We start from the raw sequence: 13,301 nt of genomic DNA, 5'->3' as shown, positions 1-13,301 counted from the left end.
GAAAAGTGCAAATTCACCGGTCCGTTGAATCTGACCTTTGCAAGAGATTAACAAGGAGCTCAGCTCTTAATGAGCCTGAATGGAATATGTGCAAATGTTCTTTGTTGCTCAGATTAATCGTGTTTGTGATTAGATGGATGTTTTTTGTCTCAGATGTCGGTTTCCCAAAACGAAATGAAATTTTTAATCTTTTTTTTTTCCTTTCAACTGCGTGTTTGCTCAGGCTTCGGATTTCATAGTCAGTTTATGAATCAGCTGTGTATGTCAGATACAGTTGTACTGCGAGGCACGGGAAGTGGAGAAGTAACGGTTCGTTTGCCGTTTTGTGTTGCCACGGTATGCGTCATTAAGTAAAGACATGGAGCCTGTCAAACCAGAACCTGATTAACTGGTCTTTCTCTCTTCGTCGGTCTCTCTCTCTCTCTCTCTCTCTCTCTCTCTCTCTCTCTCTCTCTCTCTCTTACTTTGCTCTCCCCATCAGATTGAGGAGAACGGGTGAATAAAACAAAAGATCGACTATCAGCTGTGCAGTGAATACAAAGAATATAGCTTTTCCCAGTGGGGAGAGTGTAAGTGAATGCATTCCTTTTGACAGTCAGGAAGGCAGTTGAGCAGCACTCTCTCCAGAAAGCTAAATGGTTCTTCTGGGAATGTCTCTGACAGTATATCCAGCACCTCGTCTGGCAGAGCCTGGTGCATATTGTGATGGTGGAGTGCGTCCCTGCACGTTTACAGAACCTACAAGAGTCCTTGAGAAAGACGGAGTGTGTGTGAGACAATGTCCGCGTGTATCTGCGGCACATACAAACGCATGAGGTTTGCAGTCGTGCTGATGCTCCACGCTCAGTGTTGTGCGCGATTTTTCGGGCCAGAGACAAATCCAAGATTTACTGCAGAGAAAATCTAAACAGAGAGAAAGGTCTCAGACTGATGCTCACAAATGAGAGATTATAGCAGAAAACTAAATTTGAAAGTCAGATGAATTCATTTAGGAGCAAAGGGCTTTAAATCTATTCTGACATGAACAAAGCTGCCAGTTTTCAAGTCAAAGGATAGGCTAAACATTTTTTTTCCAAGTATGTCATAATACGATAATCACATGGAGGACAAAATCAACAGTGTGCAAAAATACATACTTAAAGCAAAAATGTGTGGAGATGCTTTTAGTCGATGCATACTTAAAGCCAGTCTGTGTAACTTTTGAAATAAATAATGACACATTCTCCCTCTCATAAATACAAAACAAATACAAAAGTGGAATATAATAAGCAATGATAGGCATCCTTCCTCAGTTTAATAGATTCACAGATAAGGCCTGTGGAGCTTATGTTAGCTAATGTTGCCAAATGTTAGATAGATTTTTCTGTGTAACTCCCATTTCTGAGTCAGTTTGTTGATTTTGTGACTCTTCAGTACTTGGGCATTACTTGTTACTCTGCATTTACTATAATCAAACAATTGCCACCTGTAGCTGCAGTGGCCCCTGTTCAGCCAAATGTACATAAGGATAATTTTAGGCTTCTTGCTGTCTGAGTTATTTAGACCAAGTGAGCATCTATCGTCCAAAGTTGAGGTATTTCCCTTTATTCATCTTGAGCTGTGGCAGGGAGACGGTAGTGCAAAGAGGGAAAGTAACAAAGGACTCAGGCTTGATGAAGTCTCATATTAGCTTCCACCAAACTTTTGAATGCATTTCTGCGCATACTTACTCCTGTTGGAATCGAGCGAAGAAGTGACCTCGTCCAGGTCAGTTTAGACAGGAAGAACAATCACAGCGACTAATGACTCTCTCCACGCACATGTGGACAGACCTGAAAAATGTGAACAAATCCCTCAACATTGTAAAGCAGCACGGAGGGTTTGTCAGTGGACATTCAGTGATAAACACGTGTGTGTTTGTCTCCTTTCCCTCTCTGTCTGCCTCTCTTCACCTCTCACATCAGCAAGCAGCAGTGATATCATTAGGCGGACGTGCTTGCTGACAGCCTATTGGAAAAAGCCAGCTGTTGAAGTCAGCAGACCCCTCTCCGTACACACACACATGCATACACACGCATGCACACACACACACTTAGCCTCTGGGAATCGGGGCATGGATCATCAGGTTAGAGTGCACATCCGTCTCCAAAAGGCAAAGCATAGTGGTTAAGTGCGGCCGCTATTCGAGGAGACGGGGACAAAATGTCAGCAGCCGTAAACATCATACAGGACAAACAATCATTTGTAGTTGGAGGATGTGGGCGTCAGGGGGGATTAAGTTGCTTTTGACATGGCTGTGAAATGACTGTGTGTGTGTGTGTGTGTGTGTGTGTGCGCGCGCGCGTGCGTGTGTGTTTTTATATGTAGATGTGGGAGGATGGGCGTGTCTGCACTGCACACGTGTGCCGTAGGTGGCCGGGGTGAAAAGGTCATGCTGACGATGAATGTCAAGTGAGGCACCCACATGTTACAAACTGTTCATCTTTTTTTTTCAGCGTGACACCCGCCTATTCGAGGTGACTGCAATATTCGAAATTATTCACAGTGTTAGTGATGACTCACTCTTGTCTCCCTCTACCGTCATCTGCTTTTCTTCACAGGTCTGTATTTGTCATCTAAATTACACTTTAAACCATCCAAGAACATATTATTGAAGTAGGATCATATTTTCTAACAGCCGGCTCATAGTTGGCAGTCAGCTCCTCTCTGAATCAGGACTCTCGAAAGTGTTTCCGAGATATCTTTTAAAATGGTGTCTCAGTGCCATTAATGCTGTGCTGATTGGCTGTTAGGCCTCTGGGTCTGATTGGAGACACAAAGCAAAGCTGGGCAGTGGATATTTCCCTGGAAAATAATTTGCCTAGACAAATCTATTTTCCGGGAGCTCATTATGATCGAGCGCAATCAGCTGCCATCGGCCCAGAGACCACACAGCATTATGCGACGTGATTATTAGACCTGCAAGGTAATTCCCTCTGGCTGTAGAGAGGAGCATTTGACATAGCAGTGCCTTGCATAAAAAAGAAAAAAAAAAACATGTGGGAGTTGGAGCAGCAAGGGCATCGATTTCCAAAAGGCCAATTTTGTACCTGAAACATTTTACAACCTAGTTTGGGAATTTGTAATAAAGGTGAGATACTGATGCATGTAGTTCAAGTGCAGCACTTATATACACATTATACATTTGGCCTTTCAAAAGTGACTGCATGCAGTGGCAGCCTTTCATACAGTATGAATAAAATGTGTCTCTGATTGTAGCTCCTTTACTTTTGATAAATTAATCAATCATTTGGTAAAACATGCCAATGAAACATTCTCAAATTCAAAGGTATCTTTAAAATGCTTGTTTTTGTCTGACCAACCACCCAAAACACACAGGTGCAGTAATGTGAATGTTGTTTAAAGGTCCAATATTTTGCTCCTTGTCAAGTTCCTGCTTGTATTTGGAGCTCCTACTAGAACAGTTTTACATGGTTAGTGGTTAGCAGACACGGCTGCTCCAGCTGTTCACAGCCTCTTTGCATTATTTACATTTTAGAGGAACAGATCAATCTGCTGCTTTGCTCTCGCCTTTGACATCTTTGTGCTGCCAGGAGCTGTTCAGAAGGATTTCAGTGGGCGGGGAAAGCCTGTCTGCTGAAGGGTCGTAGGAGGTCACATGTTCAGCAGATCCCCTTATGACATCATTAAGGGAGACAAATCTAAACAGCATGTTTTTCAAGTGAAAGGGAGCAGGAGAAAAATGGAGAGGATGGTCTTTTCTCATAGTTTGGCATTCTCTAGACGCACCGAGGACATATCTTAAAGTTGACAAAGACATTAAGACGTGTATTTTGTATGATATGGGACCAATAGTTTAACATCTCTGTCAGTGTGTTGGTTGACCCATGTTGTTTAAACGTTACTTTTGCAAAGCAGGCTGCTGAAATAAAGGGGCTGGACTGCTTTGCAACCACTTGTAAAGTCCACTTACTCACTTTTTCCAGCGCCACATCTCACTGGCTTGATCTAATTTCAGTCACATAATAACAGTCTGACATTTCTGCTTGATAAATTATTCAGGTCTTAAATTCAATTATATAGTGTATGTATAAAGGCAATACATTTAAAAGTAGTTATGCATATACATACACATCATCGCTGCTTTTGGATTTGCAACTGCATTTTTCAGATGATACAATGGGGTTTTAATTGGTTTATTTAGATTAAGAATATGTACATTTTCTCAACCTGTAAAGGTAATTTTAGGATTAGGTTAAGTTCTCAGTTCAGTTTCTGTTAACTGATTGATTGATTCATTGAATAATCCATTTGTCTGTCCAAGTTGAACTTCCTGTTAAACTGCCAGTCACCATGATGGGCACACGACACATTGCTGAAATATCCGAGTGGTGTCAGGGCACAACGATGATTAAAGAGGATTATGAAAGAGTGTTTAACAGAGGTGGAAGATTAAAAAAACAACCAACACATTTGTAGGCCCTGGGACACTGTGTCACTCCGTAATTATCATGGATAAATGCAACAAAGAGTTGAGCTCTTTCTTTCTCTCTATTATTCAGACTCTTTGTGCTGCAACTCAGCACCTCTCCACAAGTGACGGACAGCAGAGAAGAATATCTGTGCAGTGACACAGGAACAGTGAAGTCAGTGTGAAGCAGAGAGGGCAGCTGAAGTGGGTTGCTGTAGTGTCGTAATGACTGTCTAGTATGTGCTGATGGATAGGCCGGTGGGCGTTTGAAGGAGATTATACCTGAGCACTCTGCTGTTTCATCGCTGCAGCCCTTAATGACGGCAACTTAATGAAAGCAGCTGGTTTGTTGTGTTTGTCCTGATTTTGGACAAGTGTGTGTGTGTGTGGGGGTGTTTTAAAGAGACAGGGAGGCAAAAATGCTGTGCTGGTGACGGAACTCGGCACAACAATGACACCCTGGACAGGAGGTCAGAGGTCACAACTGCAGTCGTACTTTTAATAACGTTAAAGATGTGTTTGAAGCTTCTGCTGTCTGGTGCCTGCAGGTTACTTAAAAGGGTGAATCTCGCATTCAAACATTGTGCCTCAGCATCTCTGTTCTTTGATAAAATACACCATTTGTGTGTGCAGCACTACAGTGTCAGGCCGGAATATCAATGTGTAAGTGTTTTATGTCCGCTTAAATCCCATAGGGGTCAACCACAATGCCGGTAATGAGTCAAAAGTTAATATTTCACTATGAAACAGTCAAACTATCAAATGGACCCTTATAGTTGCACTAGGCAACCTGATACATTAGTGGATCTTAAGGGCAGGCAGCTAAAAAATGTGAACTTCACTTCTCACAGATCCTGTGCGGTGTTTTCAGTAAATTGAACACAGCATGCAAGCAGACTGGCTGTGGCGTTTCAGGCTCACTCACTGCTGTGATTATGTTTCTCTCATTTCTTCTTTTCTTATGATTAGAGAAATGTCCGTAAACAACTACTTTGGTAAATGGGGCAAAGGTACTCGGCTTCAGATGGTAATAATGGATTTTTCTGCTCTGATGCTGCAGCACTTTTTAGTGCTCATTAAAACTTGGTTTCAAAACTTAAAGAGTAATTTAAAACTAAACCCACTTTTTTGAGATATAAAATGATGGTTACTTTATCACACTGTGTATCGATCCTGGTCCCATTTTAGTGTTTATTGCAACAGCAGTTATTTTCCTCTTTCCAGAGACAGTCCAGTAATTGTGTCTTCTACACCCCTCAAAAATCTCTGATGTACCCTGGGACCTTAATACTACCTCCTTTATTTGTCAGCTTGTAATTTACAGGATTGATCGGTGTTATTGCAGCAGCCGTAGCAGTGCTGACAATAAATAGTCTCTCAGTATTCTCTATGGCATTAAACAGTCTTGACTAAATAACCAATTCAAGTTAAAAATGTTCTAATGCAGCTGTTCTGCTTCTTCAGAAACCATATGTGAGGTTTGATGAGATTTTATTGATAGTGGCAGTGAGAAAACTATTCACCAATAGTCATCAGATTCTCATTTGAACATTGCCAAACTCTGATTGGAGCATGTTCACAGCGGCATCACCTTTTCCCCACGGAGCCCCGCCCACCTCAAGCCAGTGAGAGGAGCACAGAGCAAAAACACAAACACAGACACCTCTCATGATAACCAGCACTGTGGTATGTGTATGCAGTAGCCCATCACTTACAGTCAGAAAGTCACTGAGAAGAAGTTTTCAGGGCCTTTAAGATGTTTCCTGAACAGACAGACGGAAGTTACCTGGCACAGCTGTAAAGAAAACAGGACTAGTTGCCATAGCAACAATGTGATGTGATTTTTTTTTACTTTTACTTTTATCGTGCATTGTGAGTCTTTTGTTCATTGTGAACTTCTGAAGAAGATGCGATTGTAAATTTTAAAGACACCATAGAACTAAAGAGTGGCTTTTTACTGTGACACAATATCGTGGTCTCCATCCTGTGTAGTCAACTTACCTCATTCTTATAAAAGACGACACCTTCTATAAGGGTAGAAAGGAGTAGCAGTCGTAGAATTACAACGCATAGTAGCAGGAAGACAACAGGTAAATAAATAATATAGAATTAGCACTACAGTTTTCAACACATTTGTAGCCTTTTGTAACCCCGTTTCTATAGTTTGTTCCCTCCTACGTTCTTGTTCTTACTCTCATCTAATAGCCTCGCTGTTCACTGATGTGCTCTCCATCAGCTGTATCTGAGCTGTAATCTTAATTTGAGTGACAATCACCTGTAAGACATTGCACTATGGGACTGTAATTACACACACTTGTGGAAACAATCCAACTTGTAATTTCATTTCATTTCATTACACAATAGTAGTCATGCCAGTGCCTGGTAAATATGAATAATTCAGAAGGATGGTATTTTACGTGCAGTTTAAACCTTTCAGTGGAGCTAAAAGCAGGACTGGAAGCCTGCAAATCACAGGCAAGAAATGCATTACAGGTAATTATCAGAACCATGGAAAATTGTAAGGGATGTGTCGGCGATCATGGGTCCAAATGGTGTAGATTATCATCGAATATATGGATGTTATCATGATATAGATCCCATTTGTTCCATGGAAGATGGGCGGATGAAAATGCTTGTGGAAACGTAATAATAAGACAAAGGAGACCGTGGCAACAGAGAGACAGAGGCAGGGAGAAAGACAAAACGTAGTAGGTGAACTCCTGGGATGATTTGATATTGTGAAAACAAACAGCTAATTGAGAGAGCCCAAGGATCCCGAGCAGCAGGTGTGTGTCGTGTCTGAGATGCAGTGAAAGAGACAGAGAGAGAAATTCACTGAGAGAGTGTGGTGAGCACACGAGCCACTTTGGCGGGAACAGAAAGACCTTCTCATTTATATGCTAAAGCCTTTTGCTTAATTTGCATGACAAGAGCGTGAAACCTCTACAAGCTCTGCCCTGCTAATTCCTGTATATGTTACATCCTACCCAAGCTGCACTGTGACTGTCATCTTCTGATGCAGCAGTCCCCTTTTTATCAAAGCTGATGTGATTCTGCCTCTTCCCATCAATGAGAATAATCCTATTTCCTTGAGACAAAAGGCTCATCTTTCATATCAATGCTCGTGGTAAATTAGTCTGAGGCACAGGCATGGAAAATGGACATGATAGCCCATATTTATGGGTGAATTGGGTTATGTGGCTGGCAAACACAAATGGAAGAAAACTACCGGTATTCTCTCTGGAACGTTCCCAGCAAATCAAGAGGCAGCGGACAAGTAGTGTGTACATTAAACAGAGGAGCGGCTGGGAGAATATGGGTTTGGCACCCCTGGGACACTGTGCACATTTGAAAAAGTCATGACAAAAACAGCTGCATATCGTATTGTGTCAAAGTAGAGCGCCAGCAAATCTATGCTTTCTCACTTTGACTGGCTGCCTTCATTCATTTCTTTCAACACAAAATCAGTGTGCCGCCTGTTGAGTTTTTTTTAGAAAATGAACCAAAGTCCCGCCACGTGGCCTCTCCCAAAGAGCGCTTATCCACAAATTGAGTTTAATGCTCCCCTGAGAGTGTGCATTTGTAAATATTTGAACTGTGTAACATGGAACATAATTGCTCAAGAGAAATCAGGTGGGAGACAAATATTCCTTTGTTGGATCAGGGGAAAAGTGGCGGCGACGGCTGGACTTTGCTACCATGTTGGCATTGTTCCTTCAAATGAAGTGATAACGCGGGGTTGTTGCAGCACATATGGTTGCATTAAACTGTCCAAATAATAGGCTATTATTTGTGAAAAAAAGAGCACGAGGCATTGTTCTAAAAACCCAACATCCACTCTGAGCGGCGCTGCTTTAAATGGAGGGACAGGGCCTCCTGTTGCACAACGGTCTTCTGTCCCCACGCAGGACCGTTCACTCGGCCACATCTGAGAGCTTTTCCTCTGTGAGGCTCCCTGATCTCTGCTCAGGTTGTGCTCAGCAGAAATGCTTCTAAACTATGCCAATGAATTCACAGCATCTCTCCCCAACAAAGGTCAGCCTTAAAATGGCTCTCTGAGCAAGTCTGCAGGGAGCCACATTATTTGCTCTCAGTTTCACGGGGCACTGTTAATCAATACAGCGCGGCGTCCTGGTGCGTGTTTGTCCATCCATGCGTGTGTGTGATTTGTACGTGTGTATTAAGTTGAGAGTGTAGGAGTTAGACTCAGACTACCACACAGTTTGATCTTTGTAGTAAGAGAAGATTCTGCTTTCCACTGTGTTTTGCCCTTTGACCTCTCCTCCATCTGCCTCTTCCCTTCCCCTCCCATGGGGATACGTTTTGAGCGCACAGATTCGATGTCAAAACCACTGCTTTCATTTATTTCATTCTCTCATTCTTTAATTTATCGAGCCTTTCGGTGGGTGGGTGGGTGGGGGGTGGGGGGGGGAGTTGGAGGGGGGCTGAAACAGAGATGTGAAACAGAAAATGTGAAAAATGAGACAGAAAGAGACGCTCCGCATTGCCAGCGGATAGGTAGACGGCAGCGGGGAGAGGGCCTGGCTGTGAATGCTGATGGGATGATCATTTGTGTTGCAATTGTGCATGAAAAAGCTAGTCAGCACTGGAAGGGGGGGGGGAAGTGGGAACCAACGACATCTGGCGCAGTCTCTGACCCTTCCCTCGTCACGTTTTTCGGGCTCTTGTTTGTTTCTGGGGAATTACTCGGGCCGTGGGGGAGTTAACTGAGGGAAACACAGACATCAATCTCCCATAACATGCAGGAGAAATAGAAACACACCAGAGTTGTTCTCTCAGCGGTCGGTTGGGCTTTAGTCAAAAGTTGACGTGACATGATGATCAAACTGCATGTTGACGTATCACATATTGGGAAACAGTTCACAACCTTCGTTCCCAGTTCATAACACGTCGCACTCTTGCCAGGCTCGTCTTGAGAAGTTGATCAAGTCCAGTGAGCGGATGTTTACATTCCGGCTATCAGTCATCCTTATTAATCATTCGCAGACAGCTAGAAGAAATGTATTTCTTATGGCTTAATGCCGTAAACTGTCGCTGAACATATTTCTATCAATATCTCTGCTCTGAAAATGGATTTTGACTGAGCAGGTGGCAAGTCGCTGTGTAATAGTCCTCAGCACTTAGCACCCTGCTGAGTTATGATGTAGCTGGCTGCTCTAGACTCTAGTGTGTGTGTGTGTGTGTGTGTGTGTGTGTGTGTGTGTGTGTGTGTGTGTGTGTGTGTGTGCTCGTGCCCGGTGCCTCCTGCCCTGTACACATGGAGTCTGTCCAGGGTTCCACAGTAGTCAGTTCTCACAGGATTTTGACCCTCGTGGGGGAATTAAACGATAAACAGTCAAGCTTATTCTGGAACTGCCCACCCCCGCTCCTCCTCCTCCCTGCTCCTCCTCTTCCCCTCCTCTCGTCTCCTCTCCTCTCCTCTATTTCCTCTCTCCTTCTTCCTTTCTTTCCTTCCGTCTTTTTCTCCCTCCTTCGTTGTTCATTTCCTCCTCCCATCTTTAATTTCCTTTCCTCCCACCTTCTAATTTTCTTTCCTTTTCTCTTCTTCTGAGTCTTCCTTTCTTTCCCCTTTTCCTTCTCTCCTCCTCTTTCCTCTTACCACTTCTTTCCTTTCTTCCTCTTTCCACCATTGGCGCCTCGTCTGCTGTTTCCTTTTTTGAATCTAATCTTGTCTCCTCTGTCTTTCCTTTACATGTCTCCTTTCCTCTCTCCTTTGTTCCTTTCTTCATCTTCTTTTTTTCCCCTATTTTCTTGTTTCACTTCCTTACCTCCTCTGCTTTCCTTCCTCTTTTTATTTCCCTCTTCTCCTCACTTCTTCCTCTTTCCTGCCTGTCTCCTTTGTACTTCTCTAATTTCCTCATCTGTTATTTTCTTTTATTTCCTTCCTTCTTCTTACTTTACTTTCCACCTCCCTGTCTCCTTATCACACATTTCTTCCTCGCTTCTGTCATCGCCCTGTTATTTCCTTCTCCTTTTCTCTTCTCCTTTCCTTTCCTATCCTTGCTGTTTCTCTTATCTTCACCTCTTTTCCCCTTTCATTTCCTTCCCCTTTCCTCTTCTCCTCCATCTTCTTCCTCCCTTTTATCCTCTCTCCTCTCCCTCCTCTTGCATCCTGTGACCTCTCTTCCCCAGTGGCTGTTTGACTAAGTGGGAACTTGTTGCATAAATATGAAAACAAGCCAGACACAAGGCAGAGGGATGCAACTGCTGCCTGGAGATAAGAGACAACTGCCTTACATTTTTGGAGCCCCCCCCCCATCACACACACACACACACACAAACACACACGTTTCGGTGGACAGGAATTATAACATTGCCAGAGGGGGATTCAGTTGCAGGGACCTTGTGTGTAATTTCAGGGGCCTCCCAAATGTGCTCCATCCATGCTGCCATTAGCCTGTTATTTTGCAAGGGGATGATGAACTTATCATTCTTATGTGACGCTGGGGAGGAGCAATGCAAGCTGGAGCATTCACAAACAGTACAATTAACATGCCAGTGCTTTATCAAGCTAAATCTGCTGCCGTGGAGAAATGATTGCAGTCATGTTGACCCAGGCATTAGAAGGTAACAGACCAACAAAGAAGGAACAAGCAGGAAAATGAAAAAGAAAATCTTTTTGTTGTTTAGAATTGACATGACTGGAAATCCTCTGGGTATTAGTTGTAAACAAAAAGCAAATAAACACGGGCAGGCAAGGCATTGCTACGGAGTGGGGAGGTATCTTCTTTTGGCACAGCCTGCAGCGATTTTTGATTGGGAAAAGATTGTTTACTCAGAGGAAGGTCTGTCCATCATAAAACAGGCAATTGAATGAGTGAATAAATGACAGGAGCTGAGTCCCATCACTGCCGGTAACAGTAAGCTTGTCTTCGTGTTTTGTGATTGAGTGCATGCTTGTTTCTTTCACAAACTGTTTGTGTATGTGGTTTTCATTTTTCCATTCTTCTCTTTTGTCTTTATATCCTAGAGGTTATTTTTACTGCTAAATCTCCTAAATTTCCAGGGTTATCAGAGAGTTTCATATCAAATTTCATAGTAAACTTCCAATGTTTTTTTTTGGCTTTTAATCTTATTGCAGAGTGTGCCTTGTGCCTAATTTTATTAGTGCTGTTGTGCTTCCATGACTCTGTGACGTAACCCCGTAGTTTGTTAAGAAAATCACTGGAGTGCTGAATTAAGTATTCATGCAATATGCACTTTGACTCCGCAAGCTGAAATCCCATTTAAAGAATAAGAATAAGCAGGAGAAGGGTTTGAATAGAGGTATAGTCAAACTGCAGCAGCTGTGCTGAGGTTCTCTGCAAAAAAGTAACTTTTGTAAAAATATCACTGCTGCCTGAGCAGAACTGAAAAGACCTTCATTGTGGTTTCTACAATTCTAATTACAGATAAGCTATTGTATGTATGAACAGCTAATTTTACAACACAATGGAAATGCAGTGAGTGCACATTAACAAATTAAGATTTGAACACTTAACAGGGGCTGTTTTCAGTTCACTGATAATACTTCAGTACTTTCACTTTAACCTGCAATAACTGACTTTTTGGTCACTTGGGGGCAGTGGAAACAAGTACCGATCACAACACTGACATATCATCATGTTAAAACATGATATGTTTGATATGGCAAACCTAACCTGTTAGCAAACAGTTGTTTATTTGCATGTCCAGCAGTTGTGTCTGTGTTCACCCGATGAATGAAACGATGAATGTGCACTCTCTCCTTTTATCTCTGCACCAGCGTCTAACTTATGTGGCTCTTCAGCTGCTGACGCTCCGCCGTGTTCAACAGCTAGTCACTAACTGTGTCTGCCTGCTGTTTGGCGCTGAGTACAGAGTACAGCTGCGGAAACATTATGTTATGAAAGTGCCTGAGCCTGATATCAAAATTCACACTAAAATTGTAGGTTTGTGACAATGCTATCTCTACTCTGTGATATGTGTCTGTAATATAATAAAACCTTGTGCCATGGCACCCTAAACACTAAGAAAATTGAGTCTTTATTTGTATTAATGGAAGTGATTTGTTGGTTATGATTATAGTGTTTTGAGGCCACAAACATGTGGTTGTTTGGTGCGACCCAAACCCCGGGGTCTGTTCTGTATTTAGACATTATCGTTAAACACTGTCTGCTCTGTGCTGTTTATCCACATTACATCGGCCCCCACCTAGCTCCACTCTTCCATTTTTCTCACAAAGATGAGTAAATATCTAATTTGCAGAAGTGGTTTCATCATATGACACTTTGGCCTTGGCAATATCCGCTTGCCACTTGATGCATTGTGTTTCATTCATCCCTCCCAATGGGAGATTTTTTTCTGATTAGTGTTTGCTCCTAGCATTAGTGGCCCTCCCTCTTTCTGCTCAATCTCCCCAAAGTGCAGAGAGGTGATACTAATACAACACCTTGTTATGTGAAAAAGCAACAACCACATGAATCACTCACATGAATCCTAAATGGAAATGTTGTCATAACACGCAGAGTTTTAAAGAGAAAGGGAGAGAACCATTCCTCCCACAGCGTGTTTTTTGATGGGACAAGATGCTATTCTATGAATTTTTGTTTTGACGGAGAAATTACAATGAAGCAGAGAGCGGGAAAAGTAGTTTTTACACACACAACCTGATCACACAGAAGTACATGAAATGCTGACAGCCTCTTAACACCACATTACGTGGTGGCGGCACATAATGTATTCAAATTACGTGCTGCCACCACAGGAACCATTTTACATGATATATATGACCGTTGGAAAGTACCAGCAACAGCATACCAGACTTTCGCTGTGATGGTAGCAGTAATAAACACATGGTTAACATTGTGAT

This window comes from Pempheris klunzingeri, chromosome 3 (genome assembly GCF_042242105.1).
Source record: "Pempheris klunzingeri isolate RE-2024b chromosome 3, fPemKlu1.hap1, whole genome shotgun sequence".
NCBI lineage: Eukaryota > Metazoa > Chordata > Actinopteri > Acropomatiformes > Pempheridae > Pempheris > Pempheris klunzingeri.
This window is presented reverse-complemented; position numbering follows the sequence as displayed.